The sequence below is a fragment of the Rhynchophorus ferrugineus genome, unplaced genomic scaffold (genome assembly GCF_030347505.1).
Source record: "Rhynchophorus ferrugineus isolate W39M unplaced genomic scaffold, kcgeb_rfMv2 rfM1, whole genome shotgun sequence".
In the NCBI taxonomy this organism is placed as follows: Eukaryota; Metazoa; Arthropoda; class Insecta; order Coleoptera; family Curculionidae; genus Rhynchophorus; species Rhynchophorus ferrugineus.
Genome location: NW_027472580.1, coordinates 63830526 through 63852215, shown reverse-complemented (window position 1 = coordinate 63852215; position 21690 = coordinate 63830526). Strand labels below are relative to the sequence as shown.

Below are 21690 nucleotides of genomic sequence, written 5' to 3'. Positions count from 1 at the left end.
ATGAAGAACAATAGTAATATGAAATCAGACCAGTAAATAGGCAGATATATACAATTAAAAGGCAATAAATGATCAAAATAGAAATCAAGTAATGAAATACATGAATAAGAATAGTGTGAAAGTAAAATACAACAAAGGTTTGCAGTATAACAATAAGTATAAACAGTATATAGTTGGGTAAAGTAAATAATAAGTATACAGCAAACATGAGTTTGATTGTTCAGTTGAGGTGATCATTGAAAAGGATAATATTATAGTTATTGGATAGATTTATTGTTATAAAGTTTCAAAATGTTATAAAATATTGCAGTAAATGTAATTAAAATAATATTTAGTTGGAAAACAAAAAATGAAACAAGAAATATAGTTTTGGGGATCGAAGTAGATCTTGAGAATATAAAGGTGCCAAGTTATTAAACAATGTAAAAATTTGCAAAGTAATTATTTCAAGTAAATAGTTTAGACTATTGTTGGATGAAAAATTCGAAATATCAAACGCAAAAGGATATAAATTGTAAGGTTCGTTAGAAATATAGCAGAAAAAGAAGCACATAATCCACCAGGCAATTCAGAGAAGTTAAAATGGAGTCTAGCAGTTGAACCCCACCGAAGGCATTGACTGCAGTTCAGCCAAAAAAAATAAAATTAACTTCACAGAAGTTATAAAACAAACCGCATGGAAGGTATAAAATGAAACGATGAAGGAAGAAATCATCAAGTTAAGACATTTTAAAAGATCATGTAGTAAAGACTGTTTCCATTATAGAAAGAATAAAGCCACCAACTACAATATTCTAAGAGCAGCCGGAGTGAAGCCTTGCGAGGACGCTGCGAAGTCAGGATGGCCGAATGTTGGATATATAAATAATTGAGTGGGTGCGCTATCTGACATCCTCTGACGATGTATATATGGTTGCATAGCCGATTAGTAGTTTCCTGTAAATTATAATAAACGCTACGGCGCATGCTCGTACTAATGCCGTCCGGACATGATGAAGATCCCGCCATCTTGATTCATTCTGTGTTGGGGCTTTAACCGATATGTTTTTCGAAATAAATAGAGAGTGACTCAGTTGAATCCTGTGTTTTAATTGCCCAAACACTTTCACCAAATCGATTCTACAAAATCCGTTCTAACATTAGTCTAAAATTATAAAATGGTCTTATGAATTACGGATTACGTTCCAATTCACATTCCAACTAATATTCCGCATGCTACTACGTTGTCGATTGACAAAATGCATTATCTCTTATAGATACCGGGTTATGGGCCATCGAAATTTTACACTTTAGTCTGTGTCTGTGTTTTTAACTTAGAATAAAATTGTAAAATGGTCTTATGAATTACGGATTTCGTTCCAAATCACATTCCACATTATATTCGGCATGCTATTGCGTTGTCGATTGCCTTATTGCATTATCTTTAATAGTTTCCGGGATATGGAAAATCGAAGTTTTACGCTTTAGTCTGTGTATTTAACTTAGGCTAAAATTGTAAAATGGTCTTATGAATTACAGATTTTGTTCGAAATAACTTTGCAAATTATATTCGATATGCTAACTACGTTGTCGATTGCCAAATTAAATTATCTCTTATAGATTCCGAGATATTGGCTATCGAAATTTTACACTTTAATCTGTGTTTTTAACTTATCTTACCCTTCAGGCTCTTTTCTTAATATAGGCTAAAATTGTAAAATGGTCTTATGAATTACTGATTTCGTTCCAATTCACATTCCAAGTAATATTCGGCATGCTAATTACGTTGTCGATTGCCAATATCCATTATCTCTTATAGTTTCTCTTTTTTAGTATAGGCCCAAAGAGTAAAATGGTCTTATAAATTAGGGATTCCGTCCCAAAACACATTCCAAGTAATATTCGGCGTGCTAATTACGTTGTAGATCGCTAAATTGCATTATCTGTTATACTTTCCAACATATGGGCTATCAAACTTTTACCCTTTAAGCTCTATTCCTAACTTAGACCAAATTTTAAAATAGTCTTATGAATTACTTAAGTCTTATGAATGATTTCATTTCAATTCGCATTCCAAATATTATTCGGCATGCTATTACATTGTCGATTGTTAATTTGCATTAATTCTTATAGTTTCCGAGATATGGGCTATTGAAATTTTTCACTTCAGGCTGTGTTTTTAACTTAGGTTAAAATTGTAAAATGGTCTTATGAATTACGGATTTCGTTCCATATCAGATTCCTAGTTATATTTTTCCTCTCTCATAGTTTCCGAGATATGGGCCATCGAAACTTTACACTTTTGTCTGTGTTTTTAACTTAGGCTAAAATTGTAAAATGGTCTTATGAATTACGGATTTCGTTAAAATTCACACTACAAGTAATACTCGGCATGCCAATTACGTTGACGACTGCCATATTGAATTTATAATTTGATATCAATTTGTTGTCAATTAGTTGTCAATTAGTCACACAATTAGATATGGGCTATCGAAATTTTTCAGTTTAGGCTCTGTTTTTAACTTAGTCCAAAATCGTAAAATGGTCTTATGAATTAAGGATTTCGTTCCAAATCACATTTCAAGTAATATTCGGCATGCTAATTAGGTTATCGATTGTCAAATTGAATTATCTCTTATAGTTTCCGAGATGTAGGCTACCGAAATTTAAAACTTTAGGCTCTTTTTTAATAAAGGCCAAAATTGTAAAATGGTCTTATGAATTACGGATTTCATTCCAAGTCACATTCTAAGAAATTTTGGGCAAGCTAATTACGTTGTCGATTGCCGAATTAAATTATCTCTTATAGTTTTCAAGATATGAGCTACCGAAATTTTACACGTTCGTCTGTGTTTTTAACTTAGGCTAAAATTGTAAAATGGTCTTATGAATTACGAATTTGGTTCCAAATCACATTCCAAGAAATATTGGACAAGATAAATATGTTGTGGATTGCCAAATTGAATTCTCTTTTTTAGTTTCCGATATATGGGCTATCGAATTTTGAGACTTTAATCTGTGTTTTGAATTTAGGCTTAAATTGTAAAATGGTCTTAAGAATTACGGATTTCGTTCCAAATCACATTCCAAGTAATATTCGAAATGCTAATTACGGTGTCGGTTACCATATTGCATTATCTCCTATAGTGTCCGAGACATGGGCTATCGAAATTTTACAACTTAGGCTCTTTATTAATATAGGCTAAAATTGTTAAAATGGTCTTATGAATTAGGGATTTCGCCCCAAAACACATTCCAAGTAATATTCGGCATGCTAATTACGTTGTGGAGCGCCAAATTATATTATCGCTTATAGTTTCCGAGATAAGGACTCTCACAATTTTACACCTTAGGCTCTGTTTCTAACTTAGACCTAAATTAGTCTTATGAATTACGGATTTCGTATCAAAACATCTTCCAAGTAATATTCGGCATAATAATTACGTTGTCTATTACCGAATTGAATTATCTCTTATAGTTTTCGAGATAGAGGCCATCGAAATTTTACACTTTAGTAAATGTTTTGAACTTAGGTTAAAATTGTAAAATGGTCTTATGTATTAAGGATTTCGTTCCACATAACATTCCAAATCATATAATCTTAGACTCTGTTTCTAACATGCTCCTAAATTGTACAATGGTCTTATGAATTACGGATTTCGTTCCAAATCACATTCCAAGTTATATTAGGCATGCTACTACGTTGTCGATTGTTAAATTGCACTATCTCTTATAGATTCCGGGATAAGGGGAATCGAAATTTTACACTTCAGGCTCTGTTTTATTGCTCTGCAAATTGCATTATCTCTTATGGTTTACGATATATGGAATATCAAAATTTTCCTATTTGGCTCTGCTTCTAACTTGGGCCAAAATTGTAATATGGTCTTATGAATTAGCAATTTCGTTCCAATTCACATTCCAAATATTATTCGGCATGCTATTACGTTGACGATTATTAAATTGCATTAATTCTTATAGTTTCCGATATATGGGCTATCGAAGATTTTCACTTTAGGCTCTGTTTTTAACTTAGTCCAAAATTGTAAAATGGTCTTATGAATTTAGGATTCCGTTCCAAATCACATTTCAAGTAATATTCGACATGCTAATTAGGTTATCGATTGCCTAATTGAATTATCTCTTATAGTTTCCAAGATATAGACTACCGAAATTTTAAACTTTAGGCTCTTTTTTAATATATGCCAAAATTGTAAAATGGTCTTATGAATTAGGGATTTGTTTCCAAGTCACATTCCAAGTAATACACGGCAGGCTAATAACGTTGTCAGTTGCTAAATTGTATTATCTCCTATAGTTTCACAGATATAGGCTAGCGAAATTTGACCCTTCTTTGGCTCTCTTTTAATAGAGGCAGAAATTATATAGTGGTCTTATGAATTACGGATTTCGTTCCGATTCACATTCCAAATAACATTCATCATGCTAATTACGTTGTCGAATACCAAATTGAATTATCTCTTATAGTTTCTGAGATATGGACTGTCGAAATTTTACACTTTAATCTCTGTTTTTAACGTATGTCAAAATTGCAAAATGGTCTTATGAATTAAGGATTTCGTTCCAAATCACATTCCAAATAACATTCGTCACGTTAATTACGTTGTCGAATGCCAAAATGAATTATCTCTTATAGTTTCCGAGATATAGGCTGTCGAAATTTTGCAATAGAGGCTCTGTTTTTAATATAGGCCAAAATTCTAAAATTGTAGGAATATTATTCCAAATCACATTCCATGTAACATTCGACATGCTAATTAAGTTTCCGTTTATCAAATTGCATTATCCCTTATAGTTTCCCAGATATGGGCTATCGAAATTTTACACATTGGGCTCTGCTTCTAACTTAGGCCAAAATTGTAAAATGGTCCTATGAATTACGGATTTTGGTCCAAATAACATTCCATGTAATATTCGGCATGCTAAGTACGTTGTCGGTTGCCAAATTGCATTATCTCCCATAGTTTCATAGATATAGGGTACCGAAACCTTACACTTTAGGCTCTTTTCTTAATATAGTCTAAAATTGTAAAATGGTCTTATGTATTACTGATTTCGTTCCAATTTACATTCCAAGTAATATTCGGCATGCTAAGTACGTTGTCGGTTGCCATATTGCATTATCTCCTATAGATTCACAGATATAGGGTACCGAATTTTTACACTTTAGGCTCTTTTCTTAAAATAGGCTAAAACTGTAATACGGTCTTATGAATTACGGATTTCGTTATAAATCACATTCCAAGTACTATTGAGCATGCTAATTAAGTTGTCGATTGCCGAATTGAATTATCTCTTATAGTTTCCGAGATACGGGCTACCGAAATTTTCAATTTAGTCTATGTTTTTAACTTAGGATAAAATTGTAAAATGGTCTTATGAATTACGGATTTCGTTCCAATTTACATTCCATGTAACATTCGGCATGCTAAGTACGTTGTCGGTTGCCAAATTGCATTATCTCCTATAGTTTCGCAGATATAGGGTACCGAATTCTTAAACTTTAGGCTCTTTTCTTAAAATAGGCTAAAATTGTAATACGGTCTTCTGAATTACGGATTTCATTATAAATCACATTCCAAGAAATATTGGACATGCTAATTATATTGTGGATTGCCGAATTGAATTATTTTTTATAGTTTCCGATATATGGGCTATCGAATTTTTAAACTTTAGTCTGTGTTTTGAATTTAGGCTAAAATTGTAAAGTGGTCTTATGAATTCTGGATTTCGTTCCAAATCACATTCCAAATAACATTCGTCCTGCTAATTACGTTATCTCTTATAGTTTCCGAAATATAGGCTACCGAAATTTTACTCTTTAGGCTCTTTTTTAATATAGGCCAAAAATGTAAAATGGTCTTATGAATTAGGGATTTCGTCCCAAAACACATTCCAAGTAATATTTGGAATTCTAATTATGTTGTAGATCGCCAAATTTCTTTATCTGTTATACTTTCCGAGATATGGGCTATCGAACTTTTACACTTTAGGCTCTGTCCCTAACTTAATCCAAAATGTTAAAATGGTCTTATGAATTACGGATTTCATTTCAAATCACATTCCAAGTAATATTCGGCATACAAATTACGTTGTCGATTGCCATATTGAATGATATCTTATAGTTTCCGAAATATCGACTACCGAAATTTTACATTTTAACCTTTTTTTAATATATTATATATATATATATATATATATATATATATATATATATATATATATATAATATATATATATATATATGTATATAAATAAACTATTCTTATAGTTTCCGAGATATGGTCTATCGAAATTTTACACTTTAGTCTGTGTTTTTAACTTAGGCTAAAATTGTAAGATGGTCTTAAGAATTACGGATTTCGTTCCAAATCACATTGCAAGTATCATTGGGCATGATAATTACGTTGTCGATTGCCGAATTGAATTATCTCTTATAGCTTTCGAGATATGGGTTTCGAGATACGGATTTCCTTCCAATTCACATTCCAAGTAATTGGCATGCTAATTACGTTACCGTTTATCAAATTGCATTATCCCTTATATTTTCCGAGATATGGGCTATCGAAATTTTACACTTTAAGCTCTGCTTCTAACTTACTCCAAAATTTAAAATGGTCTTATGAATTACGGATTTTGTTTCAATTTACATTTCAAGTAATATTTGGTATGGTAATTACCTTGCCGTTTATCAAATTACATTATCTCTTATAGTTTCCGAGATATAGGCTATCGAAATTTTACACTTTAGGTTCTGTTTTTAACTTAGGTCAAAATTGTGAAATGGTCTTATGAATTGAGGATTTCGTTCCAAATCACATTTCAAGAAATATTAGGCATGTTAATTACGTTCTCGATTGTTGAATTGAATTAATTCTTATAGTTTCCGTGATATGGGCTATCGAAATTTTTCACTTTAGTCTGTGTTTTTAATTTAATGCTAATTACGTTGTCGATTGCCAATTTGAATTATCTCTTATAGTTTCCGAGATATAAGCTTTCGAAATATGACACTTTTAACTCTGTTTCTAACTTAGGCCAAAATTGTAAAATGGTCTTATTAATTACGGATCTGGTTCCAATTCACATTCCAAGTAACATTCGGCATGCTAATTACGTTGCCGTTTATCAAATTACAACTATAAGAGATTAGTTTCCAAGATATGGGCTATCGAAATTTTCATATTTTGTACTCGGAAATACGCTTATTAGGAGTACGACTCGTATTTTGGATTATCGCATTAGTTTTCGAGGGGTAACGCATTGAACTTTGATGGACTTGCTATATTGTCGATTTTTCAATTATTTTACTTTAACGAATAAACTGTAACAGATGGAGATTTTGGGTTTTCACCACCAGTATAACAGTAATAACAGTTTTTGAATTCTTGAATACCTACGTTCGCTTCTTTACAAATTTTTCGCGTAATTTTGAAAGGTTTCAACATTTCCTTTTAACATATTTTGTTATATATATTTATGTATATCATAACATATATACCCAAGGTACGCCGATTAAAATTCCAAAGTACTCCCTTTTTAAATTATCTGCATTAGTTTTTGAGATATGGTGCATTGAACTTTTACATTTGCTTAATCATTTCAATTTCGTTTCAATATCTTTACACTAACGGCAAGGCTGTAATATACCATTAACGCATATTACTCACCGCGGTACCCGATTAAGAGCATGACTCGCATTTTACATTACCTACATTAGTTTTTGAGATATGGCGCATTAATCTTTGATAAATTTGCTTAATAGCTGCTTCTTCAGTTATTTTACATTATCGCGTAAACTACAATAGATGAGGATTTGAAATTTTCACCACAAGAACAGCAGCCTATTTTTTAATATACTACCAGATTTTAACTGCTTTCTGTCGATATTGAATTAATGAAAAAATTCGCTTTTAAAAACTGAATAACACGTAATATTGAAATGTTGGCTTCAATAGTTATCTTTAACATATACTGTATTAAGAAGTAGACCGAATAAATATGCGACTCGTATTTCGATTTAACTCCACTATTTTTTGAGAAGTGAGGCATCGAATTTTTATGAATTTGCCTAACAGCCGGTTTTTTTATTTACCAAATTGAGGACAAAACTAATAGATGGTATTAGGGGTTTTCACAGTTAGGTCCTATTTTTTATAAATCACCGTATTTTCACTGGTTTCTATTTCCCAATAATTTTGAAATGCAAGTTTCTGTAGTACCTTTTAACATATTTTGTAACCCAAAGTAAACCTAATAAAAGTACACCTTGCAATTTTGATTACCGCCATTAGGTTTTGAGATATAACGCATTAAATTTAAATAAATTAGATACATTTTTGTGTTATTCAATTTTTTAACATTAATGCGAAAACTCTAAGAAATTGTGATTTTAGGTTTTTAACAAAATAATAGCAACTTAATCTTTTTAAACTACCAGATTTTCACTGGTTTCTATCGGTTTTCACATACTTGAAAAATTTCTACTTTCCCCACTTTGCAATTTTTTTAGGGTAATTTTGAAATGTAGGTTCCAGTATTTCATTTTAACATATTTATTACTCCAGAGATAGCCGATTAAAAATACGTCTCATACTACGTAATTTGAATTGCCGCCATTATGTTTTGAGATGTAACGATTTGAACTTTGATAATTGGTTTTAATCGCCAGTTTTTCAATTCTTGATCTTGGTATTGAAACGAAAACTGTAATAAATGAGGATTTAAGTGTTTTATCACATGAATAGCATCATTTTTATAAACTGCCAATTTTCATTGATTTGTGTGGGTTTTCACATTCCTGAAAACGGCCTCCTTTCTCTTGGGGTTCCCCCTTCGCAATTCCGCATCGAGACGTCGAAACGAACGTGTGCTCAAGTATATCGGTACCAATATAAGAACGACTATAACTGGAAATCCTTTTATTAAAGCAATTAGGTTGATTGTAAGATAATTCTGCCGCAAGAACTGCTGTCAATTAGATTGAGTACGCAACTGCAATGCTGCCCGACATGATCAAACATTATTAATTTTATGGTGTCTTAGAGGTAGATCTACAGTACCGTACAGGGAACTTTCCAACTTAATAATTAACTAGAATTATTTTATTGACTAGGATATTTTTTAAATAAAAAGGATTTTATTTATTAATTAATGAAATTATTAGTAATCAATAATAATTAAAATTTTATAACCTTGCGATGAAATTAATCAAAGTACAAAGGCGGGTCAAAGTAATAAGCGGTTTAATAACCTAAGAATATAGAGGCCATAAGAAACTTCATTTACGAGGGCAGATATTAGAAAAGGCTGCAACCATATAGACAGCATCTGAAAGATGACACGATTTATAGCAATAAAAACGTAACTAAAATCTATGGAGAAAGCAACATCATCAAAAAAGAATGTGAGAACAGAAATGGATCAAGAACATATGCCAAGGTAGCGAAAAGAAATTTAAATATGGATTTGGGTACACAAATACTCACAACTGAAAAAATAAAAATAGAAAAAAACAATGGGAAACTCCAAAGAAATGGAGCTTCGTAATTGAACGTCGTATGGTGAAACAGAAAAATAATATTACCATTAGATTAAGCAGAAAGAAAGGTATTAAAACAAGGAGAGGGAAAAAGCTGAAGCCGAGGCTAAGAATTATTACTAATAAAACTATGTGGATGAATAATGAAATTATTGAAGACATTACCAACAAAAATAGTATCCATATAGTGTTATGGCTAAGTATAATAGAGCATAATAACAGGACCAAGCTATTAAGGTATTGACAATATTCGAAACAGTTATACTTAGTGCTCTAATACAAGCAGAAGGAATCAATGTAGGATTGTTGAGCTTGCTGGTGGAAGAAGATATTAAACCACTACAGTGCCTCAGATGCTTTGGTTTTGGACATAAACAAGGCTATTGTAAAGCTAAACCCAGCTGTTATAATTGCGGTGGGGAGCACGAAGGAAGACAATGTCGAGAGGTAAAAAAATGTGGAAGTTTCTGCAAGGCGGGAAGGGAGACAAACGAGCATCGGGCGATTGTCCAGTTGGAAATTATTGGAAAGCAATTGAGGACACGAAAGCCATAACTAAATATTAATGGGAATTAAGGTACTAGAGATAAACTTAGGGAAATGGAGTCGATGGGGTAATTATAAGAATTATGTTATGCAGCAATCTAACAACTATAAAGATAGTCGATAGATATGCTAACAATAAATATTTATGAAGAACCAAACAGTAACAGTATGAAAAGAACTAAAGAGAGAAATTATGAAATGTTCTGTACTGAAAATAATAATAGAGGTATAAAATTGCTAAATTGGACCATTACACATGAGCTGAAATTGGGCTACGGGAATCATGGAATACCAACATTTAAGAATAATAGGGGAGAAGGTCGTATAGATACAACATGGCATAGAGGATCGATCTGCAAGGTTGGGAGGTACGCAAGATCAAGATTCAATTAGTGATCATAGGTATATTAAATGTAAAATTGATGCTATTGTCAGTATGGACAGAAACACAAAACTGCACATGGATTATACGGGCACAAACTGAGAATTAGTGAGGAACATGTTTCAAGAAACATTAACTTACATAGAGCTTACGCAGGACGAAAATTAAATAAACGAGCAAGTAGAGAGACTATATAAGGCAATGAAAAATGTCATGAAATGTCTAAAGATTAAAACTATCTTAATCAAGGATGATAATGAATGGTGGGATAGTGAATGTCTTGAAAATACGAGGATACTGCACAGACTAAAGACAATGATTAGAGAAATTAAGAACGATGAGAAAGTAATGGGCAATAGAGTAGAATCGCACATATAAGGCACAAATAAAGCGAGAGCAAGAAATACTAAATAACAATAGAAATTGAAAGAACATGTAAGTACCACCCAAATGTGGATGCGGAAGAAAAGGAAGAGTTGAAAGCGATAAGGGAGAAAATTAGAAAGGATGAGGGAATGGCTGAAGATGAGGGTCAGCTAGCAATCACTGAGACATAGCTGTAGCGGGTGCTGAACTAGCTAAACTTGGGAAGGCGTGCGAAGTTGCGAGTTCCGAATAAATTACTTAGAGAAGTGTGCATAATTAAAAAGGAAGAAATTCTACGGTTGTTAAACAATTGTGGTAATTTAAGATATTTCCCAATAAGTGGAAACGAGAAAAAATGTGTGGCTCAAGAATACGAATGGAGGAGAAGACCGATTAACCTGTACCCAATAATGGTGAAGGTTTCGGACAATTTATTATATAAGAACATACTGGCTATATGCTTGGAGCTGTTGCACCACCATCCAGCCAAGTATAGTGTTAAGAAAAGAAGATCAACGATAGGTGCAGTAGAGTAATTAAGAGCATGGATAAATGAAGAGAAAATAGCAGAAAAATGAAGAGGAATGTATTGCTAGTGACTCTGAATCTGAAGAATGCGTTCAACACCGTATCGCAAGTAATGATACTTGATGAAATGATGGAGAGCATGAATAGCAAGCTCATCAGCATGGTTGAGCTTTTTGAAGGGCAGGACGGTCATTAGCAATGGCGTGGATGTTCAAATTGTTGATATCAGTGACATTAGCAAAGATAGGATCAGGGAAACATGGAAGGCAGGTTGGAAAACATGCGAGGACTGGGCTGCCAAATCAAGGGTGGAGTATAAGAAGGAAAACACGAAAGCTATGTACGTATGGAGTAAGAAATAGATCATATCCCCGTTGGTCAGAATAGGCCAACACGTCGTACACCCAAGTAATGGAATCAAATAACTGGGAATAATCAAATAACTGTGATAGAGTATCTAGCTTCAAAGAGCACATTAAATATATAAGAAAGAGTATGAACAAGGTGCCAATCAGAGTGTCGGTACCGCAGAAATCCTTACTAGGCAAGTAGGCTCAAAACACGTTTAAATTGATATAGGAGAAAGTGGTAATGCTAGCAGCCCTATATGGAGCTAACTGAGACAATATACGACCAAGACAGTGTCTGGTGTTTGTTCGTACGGTAGTGGAGACGAAGATAGTGAGCACATCATGTGGCAGTGTACTACTGAAGAGAGGCAAAACACAAGAATAGATAGTGGACTCGACGAGTTTCGAACTGATATAACACATAACGATTGTTAGGACCGATTTGGTAGAATCGATTTGGTGAAGGTATCTGGGCAATTAAAACACTAGATTCAACTGAGTCGCTCTCTATTTATTTCTACAAACAGCTCGGTCGAAGCCCCAACACAGAATGAATCAAGATGGCGGGATCTTCATCCTGTCCGGGTGGCATTAGTACGAACATGCGCCGTAACGCTCATTACAATTTACAGGAAACTGCTTAAAATCTGCTTATGCAACCATATACAAATGAGGACGTCAGATGTATCCAACAATTATTTATATATCCAACATTCGGCCATCCTGACTTCGCAGTGTCCTCGTAAGACTTCACTCCGGCTGCTCTTGGAACATTGTAGTTGGTGGTTCTGGTCTTTCTATAATGGAAACAAGTTCTTTACTACTTGATCTATTAAAATATCTTACCTTGATGATATCTTCCTTCATCATATCATTTTATACCTTCCGTACAGTTTATTTTATAACTTCTATGAAGTCAATTTTGTACTTTTTTGGCTGAACTGTAGTTAATGCCTTCGGTGAGGTTCCACTGCTAGACTCCATTTTAACGTCTCTGAATGGCCTGGTGCGTTATATGCTTCTTATTCTGTGAGTTTTCTTATGAACTTTATAATTTATATTTTGCCGGAACAACTCCCAAGTAATTAACTCTACAACCTCCTACTATTATTTTATACCTTTTGCATTTGATATTAGAATTTTACATCCAACAATAGTTTAAACTATTTACTTGCAATAATTACTTTGCCAATTTCCGCATTGTTTAATAGCTTTGCACCTTTATATTCTCAAGTTCTATTTCGATCTCCAAAACTATGTTTCTTGTTTAGTTTTTTGCTTTCCAACTAAATATTATTTTAATTACATTTACTGCCACACTTTATAACTTCTGTGAAGTCAATTATGTATTTCATTACTTGATTTCCATTTTGATCATTTTTGCCCTTTAACTAAATTATATACATCTACGTATATTGTAACGGAAATCATCCAGCGAACTACAAGGGTTGCGCAGTTCACAAGCAACTACAGCAGAAACTCTATCCTGCCTTAAGGGAAAAAAGGCATCAACAAAAACAATCCACTACTACCAATCTACCACTACCCACCAGAACAAGTCAACCAGACATAACTTATGCCCAAATAGTTGAAAATGGTTCAGCACAAAAACGAGAGACAATATCTCAACCTACTGAAACTAGCAACATCTCAAGATTGGAAAATATGATGGCCAAACTAATGGATCAAATGAGTACGATGCTTGGTCTACTCACAACCGTCGTAAGCAAACTTGCCTAATGCCTGAAACCAATAGCTACAAAATCGCCGTCTGGAATGCCAATGGGCTCCAACAACACGCCAGGGAACTAAAAATGTTCGTAAATGAACAAAATATTGACATTATGATGGTTTCCGAAACACACTTTACGGACAAGAATTATCTGAAAGTTCCTAAATATAAGATTTATCATACAAATCACCCTGATGATAAAGCACATGGAGGTACAGCCATAATAATTCGAGATGATATAAAGCATTTCGAAAAAGAAAAATTCCGCAAAGACTACCTGCAAGCCACCAGTATAACCATAGAGGAAGCCCATGGACCATTAAAAATTTCTGCGATTTATTGCCCACCCAAACATAACAACAAGGCAGAACAATTTCAAGAATTCTTCAGTACGCTAGGTAATAGATTTATAGCAGGTGGAGATTATAATGCAAAACATTTAATGTGGAGTTCAAGAATAATAACCTCAAAAGGTCTAGAACTGCTCAAAGCCATAAGGAAAGATAACTTACAACATATCTCTACTGGTGAACCAACATATTGGCCTTCAGACAGAAATAAAAAACCAGATACAATAGATTTCTGTATTACAAAAAATATTGATCCAAAAAAGTGTCAGGCAGAATCATGTTTCGACCTGTCTTCTGATCATTCACCAATAATAGTAACAATTTCTTCAAAAATTACCATCAAAGATAAACCCCCTTCTCTGTGCAATAATAGAACTAACTGGCCCTCATTTAGAGAAAACTTAGACCAAAATATCTCTCTAAATTTACCGTTACAAACTGAAATGGATATAGAAATAGCAGCAATAAATCTTACAAAAAATATACAGGAGGCAGCATATTCCGCGACTCCCAACAGTGAAACATTTCCAAGAAAAAATACACATATATCATGTACAATACAGAAAAAGATAGCAGAAAAAAGAAAGTTACGACGAAATTGGCAACAGCAAAGGACTGAAGAGAATAAAAGAAAATTTAATAGGGCCATAAAAGAGCTGAGAGATCTAATCCAAATTGAACAAAACCAAGGCATTCAAGAATACCTAGAAAATTTGACATCAACTGAGGCTACAGACTATTCGTTGTGGAAAGCAACAAAAAAGCTTAGGAGATCCCAGCAGCATAACCCACCTATTAAAACGAGCGAAAATAATTGGGCGAGAAGCAATAAAGAGAAGGCCGACATTTTCTCAAAACACTTAAAAAATGTTTTTAAACCTTTCCAGTCTCAGCTACATAAAGATGAGGAAAATAAAATTACTAGCTTTCTAGATTCGCCATTTCAAATGGATTTACCGCACGAGAAATTAACGGTCAAAAAAGTTAAACATACAATAATGAGAGAGATTAATATTAAAAAAGCTCCTGGTTATGACTTAATTACTGGCAAAATTTTAAAAGAACTATCAGAAAAGGCTATAAAACTATTAACATATATATTTAATGCTATGCTACGAATTAATTACTTCCCTAGTATCTGGAAAGTAGCTAAAATATTAATGATACTTAAACCAGGAAAAATACCAGAAGATGTGACCTCCTACCGACCTATAAGTTTATTACCAATAATCTCGAAAGTTTTCGAGAAATTATACATAAAAAAACTAAACTATATAATAGAAAAAAGAAAACTTATTCCAGAACATCAGTTTGGCTTTCGCAATAAGCATGGGACTATAGAACAAGTGCATAGACTTGTAAACCAAATAAACGCTGACCTAAATGCCAAAAGATATTATTCGGCTGTTTTCCTAGACATATCTCAGGCTTTTGACAAAGTATGGCATACGGGCTTGCAGGTTAAACTAAAGAAACTTCTCCCTCATCCGGACTATCAGCTACTAAAATCGTATCTCACTGACAGACATTTTATTGTAAATCAAGGCGATGAACATACCGAATTAAATCCCATATATTCAGGAGTTCCGCAAGGTAGTGTACTGGGTCCAGTACTGTATCTTCTGTATACGGCTGATCTGCCCACCACAAAAATAACTACTGTGGCAACATATGCAGACGATACAGCAATCTTAGCATCCCATGAAGATCCAGTCACAGCATCAATAAACCTACAAACTCACCTGGAGCAAATACAATTATGGTTGAAGACATGGCGCATTAAAGCCAATGAATCAAAATCCACGCATATAACGTTTACCCTGCGTAGAAGAACATGTCCACCAGTAAATATCAATCATCGTCAACTCCCCCAAGCAGAGCATGTTAAATATCTTGGTATGCATTTAGATCGACGCCTAACCTGGAAGAAGCACATACTCTCTAAACGGAAACAACTAGGACTAAAATTATATCAAATGTATTGGCTCATCGGGCGCAAATCCAAGTTATCATTAGATAACAAGGTATTGCTGTATGAGTCTATACTCAAGCCTATTTGGACATATGGAATTCAACTATGGGGTACCGCTAGCAAATCGAATATATCCATCATTCAACGGTTCCAAAATAAGGTGTTGCGTGCCATTGTTGATGCTCCGTACTATATTTCAAATAAAGTGATACAACGCGATATTCCTCTAGAACCTATAACCAGTGTAATCCAACGTGTTTGTGTGAAGTACTTCGAAAGAGTGTCAGTGCATCCCAATGTACTCGCTAATCAGCTAAATATGCGACGTGATAGTGAAGTGCGTAGACTAAAACGTTTAACACCACCTGATCTGATTACTGGACATATGTAGAGTTTAGAATAAGCATTAGAATAAGACTAATTAATTAAGATAATATTTTATACAGAAGATTGCTTAATGAAGTGATTTTCTACATGCCATGTATATATAATATAGACATAAGAAATACTTATTGCCAATAGGGCAGATTGTGGACTCACGAAGAGTAATAAAAAAAAAATCTACGTATATGACTATTGTTCTTCATCACTATGTCCTTAATAGATTTATTTTATATTCCATGTATTCATTAAAATATATTCAACATTCTTGTATTTGCGTTTAAAAGTTAATTTATTTTCTGATTGGTTGCTGACTTTTAACAAACGTCTTATAAGTTATTGTTATATTGCCTTCATTTTGATCAGAATTATATTGAATATATGTATATACAACAATTTTAAAATTTATAATTCCAATTTTACGTTATGTCCCTAGTGTAAGCGTTTACCTATGATAATATCCATGTCTAGAGAATTATTGACGAAAGTAGATGATTTCTCGAACAGAAAGTTGTTAATTCAGGTTAAAATCATGCATCAGATCTTTCAAAGATACAACCTCTAAATTGACATATAATCTCAAGCCATATCTAAATACAAAATTCATGCAACTACAATTGGCACATACATTAGATTTACGAAGATTGTTCTGCTCTCTTTTTATCTTAATTATATAATATTACATTCCAGGAAATCGCCAAAACTAAAAGAAATTGGATTAGCGTACATTAGATAAAATTCAAGTTATAAAACTTTTTGTTTTGTTTAATTCTCATTTATTTAACTTATTTAATTAATTCATCGATAATTTGACAAATGAAGTGTAAAGATGTTTTAAAGAAAATATTTGATTTTAATCATTTGCTATTATATATATATTTGTAAAAAATATAAATACTGTATAATACTGTATACTATACAATTACTGTATATTCAATATCAATAATACTAGACTACCATTTTGATTTTCTTCCCAAAATATTTTAAATTTACTGAACTAAACTATCCATTTAAAGCCTTTATTTATATTTATTTATTCAAACTATTCACACATTGATATGATCTGTTGTCAGCCCTAACTTTGAATTACAATTTTTAAACTTCAAAATTTTGTCGAGAATGTTATTACAGCAGTATAATGTTGTCTGAAAATTTTGCAATCTTGCTCTATAAAATTTCCTTCGTCTGAGAATTAAAAACCTGGTCTTTGAAAAACTGCTGTTTGAAAGTTTATTTTAAAATTCTCAGAATGTATCATACCAATTCAAAATGCATTGATATTAATCAAAAAACATAGCGTTTACAGGAAATATCATAATGCTACGATTGGGCTTCTATTAATTAAATTTAAATCTTTGACAATTCCCCTGCGCCTATTTTTCGGAAATTTATGATATTTAACTTGAAATAAAAAATTATACAGCAACCTCATTATTTAACATAATTTATCATTTAGCATTATTACTTAATTTAGCTGAAATTATTTAGCAACTAATCAGGTTATCTTATTAATTATATATTTTAATGAATTATGTTTGTTTTTAAATTGAATCATCATAATTAGTATGTTTGTTGATTGTAAATTATTTAAATCTTGTTTGAAATTAATAAAGTCTATTCTTTCTAATTTTAACATGGTATTTAAAATCGTAATCTTGGATGTTAAAGATATCTCGATTCCTCATTTTTGCGTTATTTTATATTAATTTTGGCTGATTTAATTACAATGGTTACTTTACCCCTATGTGCATCTTACAAAGTTTACTGTGGATTAATTTGCTGTTTTCCGTGAGAAAAACTTCAAAAATATTCTTCCAATAAGCCTGCTTCTGTGTGAATGCTGTTGGTTGCTTCTTTTCTTGTGTCGATGCAAATTTTGCATAACAGCCGATGTTTTATTTCCTAACCTCTATTTGCTTTTCTATAATAATGCACTCAAAAAAAAAATACTAATTAGTTTTAATCTCAACTCATGTGAATTTACTACTTATACTACCAAACCAATGTTTTCTAGTATTCTCTCACCTTACTAATTTTTGTGCACATCAATACGGATGTCGATCTTACTTGTGTCAATGATATGTAATGATAATACTTAATGCTTGTTCTTCCTACTGGCTTCTAACACTTGACCATCGTTGACGTCTTTGACTACATGACTGGCTTTGTAACTACTTGATTTTGTGAATGAACAGCCTGTTTGTTTTTGTTTACTATTTTTGTTACTGCTGATTTTCTATGATTACTATTTTTATTATGCTTGGCTGTTTGATGACATCCACCATATTGGCAGCAGGTGTTGAGGTTTTGTTTACTAATTTTGATACTGCTTAATTATTGCTTTCATCACTACTTTGGTATAAACCTTATTGGCTGTATATTTGCTGAAATTTTGTTAATAGATCTTCATCTTAATGGCTCGTTTGTGGACAACCACCTTGCTAGCGGCTTGTCTACTATTCTTCAAAATCTTCATAGCTGGTTTCTTGACCTTTACCTTATTACCACCTGGTTGTTAACATACATTTTCGTGTACCCCTTTTAGACGCTTACTTGTCAACATGGCAACCTGTTTGTGACCAGTTGTCTAGTTGGCGACAGCTACTGGTTTCCCCCAAATGATGGCAGTCTAATTGCAGACGCCTATTAGGTGGGCATGGCGGTTGCTGCTGTTTTCGATGTTAATAATTGGAGACAATTATCTCGTCGGTCTGGAAGCTAATACTCTCTCTAATAATGTCCTGATTTCAAAAGTCTATCTGATTGCCGTGCGTGCTGTTGGTCACGTGTTGGTAGCCTAACTACAGACATTCATCTGGATGCAATGAATGATGCTGCCCCCATGTTGGTGGCCTGACTGCAGATATTCATCTCGTTCTCTTGACTGTGCGTGTGTGTTCTCTGGAGTGCCTGCTTGACAGTTCTGCAGGTGTTTATCTTGTCAACCTAAAATTATGGCCTGATAGTCTATATTGGTTTCGGATGCCTCTGTGATAGTGGCCTGACAGTAGACCTTTATTTGATTGCTCTAACTGCTGCTGACAGCCATGGCGATGGCCTGATGGCAGACAAACCTCTAGTTCGTCTGACTGCATGTATCCCCTGTGATGGAGGACTGGCTACCGACATTCATGTGAATGTCGTGACTGGTAATGTTGTCCGTAATGGAGACCTGGCTGTAGACGTTCAACGTCTCTCGTGGTGACCACCGGTTGGTTGGCCCTTCTTGCGCTGGCATTCTGGTTGTAGACGTTCATAGAAACGTCGCTCGTGATGGCCACTCGTTGGCTGGTCCCTCTTGCGAGCAGCCTGGTTGTAGACGTTCATGGAAACGTCTCTGATGATGGTGGCCGATTGGCTGGCCCCTGTTTGGTCAGTACGCTTCATATTGGCGGCTAATTTGTTGTCGCTTGCATTGGTTCTCTAGATTGTAGTTCATCTCGTTGGCGTACCCCACATAGGTATGTACCTACTGCAAGCTTTCTCGCTGTGTCACCGTGCCTGGTGATTATGTAGTGGTATTTTGGACGGGCAGCTCGTCCGCGATGGCTCCACAAGATTGGTAACTGGTACGTGTGGCCCCCTTGGTAGGCTACATGTCTGCTGCGTCCCCCCTGTTTAATTGAATGCCCGTTGAGGCTCTCAGGTTGGCGGAACGTTCATTGTGAACCTCCCCGGTTGATGGAACGCTCGTTGTAGCCCACTCAGGTTGACGGCCAGCTCGTTGTAGACCTTCTAGGTTGAAGGAATGCTCATTGTCGCCCACAGGTTGGTGGATAGCTCATTGTGGACCTTCTCGGTAGGAGAAACACTCGTTGTGGACCCCCCAGGTTGGTGGGCATCTCGTTGTGGGTGACCCTCCAGATTGGTGGGCAGCTCGTTGTGCACCCCAGGTTGGTGGGAGGCTCGTTGTGGACCTTCTAGGTTAAAGGAACGCTCGTTGTCTCCCCCAGAAGTTGGCGGAACACTGATATAAAACCATCAGATTGACGACACGGTCGTTGCAGACCCCTCAGGTTGACGCCAGACGTCTTGCGGACTCCCATGTCGGTGGAACGCATGTAGTGGATCTCTCGAATTGTCAACACGTTGTTGCGCGCTGGTCAAATTGGCGGTATGTTTGTTATGCACCTTTACATTGGCGGCCCGCTAGTTACGGCCCCTGGATTGGCGAGCTTATGTTGTGGATTTCTCGGGTTGACGTCACACCTGCTGTGCGACCGTCAGGTAGGCGGCAAGGATGTTACGGGCCCCTTGAATAGCATGCACGGTGTTTGCAAACCCCAGGTAGGCGGCACGCTGGTTGCACGCCCGTCAGGTTGGCGGCATGCATGTTGCGGGCCCCTCGAAGAGGCTACATGCTCATTGCGGACCCCAGGTAGGCGGCACGCTGGTTGCACGCCCGTCAGGTAGGCGCCATGCATGTTGTGAACCCTTGGATTGGTGGTACGCATGTAGCGATTTACCCAAATTGGTTGGACTGTTGTTTGAATGAATTGAAGTGGGTGGCAGAGTTGTTGTGGTCCCCCAGGTTGGCGGGACGGGATCCTTCAAATGGGCGGCTCCCGTGTTGCGGCCCCTAGGTTGACGAGGCTCATATCGTGGAATACCCAGGTTGGCGGATCATTTGTCGTGGCTCCCCTGATTGACGTCGATATTGTTTATATACCTGATACTGAATCTACGAACTCGTAATGAACAGCCAGTGGCACCCTTCCGTTGGTGTACCTAGTACTGCTGGCGTCAATCTTGTTGGTGTACCTCACCATGTCTGTGGCCTGCTGGTTGCGAGTTCTTGTATCACAGGTTATTGCTCTCTATATAGACAGCTAATTTGCTGTTCCACATCATGCCGACTTACTGGTATACCTCATAGTCATGTCTATTGATTTGCATAAGAACCCTTGTAGAAAAACAGATGAATCAGAAAAATAATAGAATTTTCAAATTTATCTACTTCCTGTAATAAAAGGAAAGTACGTCTGTTGCACTTGAAAACGTTGACGCTTGTAAAAAAAAATAAATTATTTTACCAGATCCGGTCTTGTGCCATTGTGCTCAGGGGTGGCGCCTATTACCTAGAAGCAATTCGCCACGCCGAATTTTTATTCAACATTTCTTTTTCAAAATTTAAGGAAAGTTCCCTTTTCATGCGGCAGTGTAATTAAAATGTTTTAAATTCATACCTGCATCTTTTATTTGCGTTTCATCCATTTTGGCGCCATTTTATGGCTTGGGTATGCGCCGATGTTTGTTTACATTATGTTATTTTCGTGTTTATGGCTAATTACTAATTAATAATCAAACTGCCCTTGTGGCGATTAATCTATAACAATAGTGTTGTAATAACATTCCTTTGTATCAACTTGTTCGTCTCATGGATTCTAGTTTGCGTTGTTTACACACTAAAAACACTACTTATAAAATAATAACTATAATTCACTGTGAACGCGTTGTTCTTTATCCCACTTCTGATTTGTTAGAACCCATTTGGTAGAATCGATTTGGTGAAGGTGTTTGGGCAATTAAAACACTGGATTTA

At 34.8% G+C, this 21690-nt stretch overlaps 1 protein-coding gene across 1 annotated transcript in view; it reads right to left on the bottom strand.

The window, feature by feature from the left end:
• LOC143205223 (uncharacterized) overlaps positions 1-21690 on the bottom strand; it is a 110672-nt gene that overhangs the window by 4024 nt on the left and 84958 nt on the right. The gene's annotated exons all lie outside the window — the stretch shown is intronic.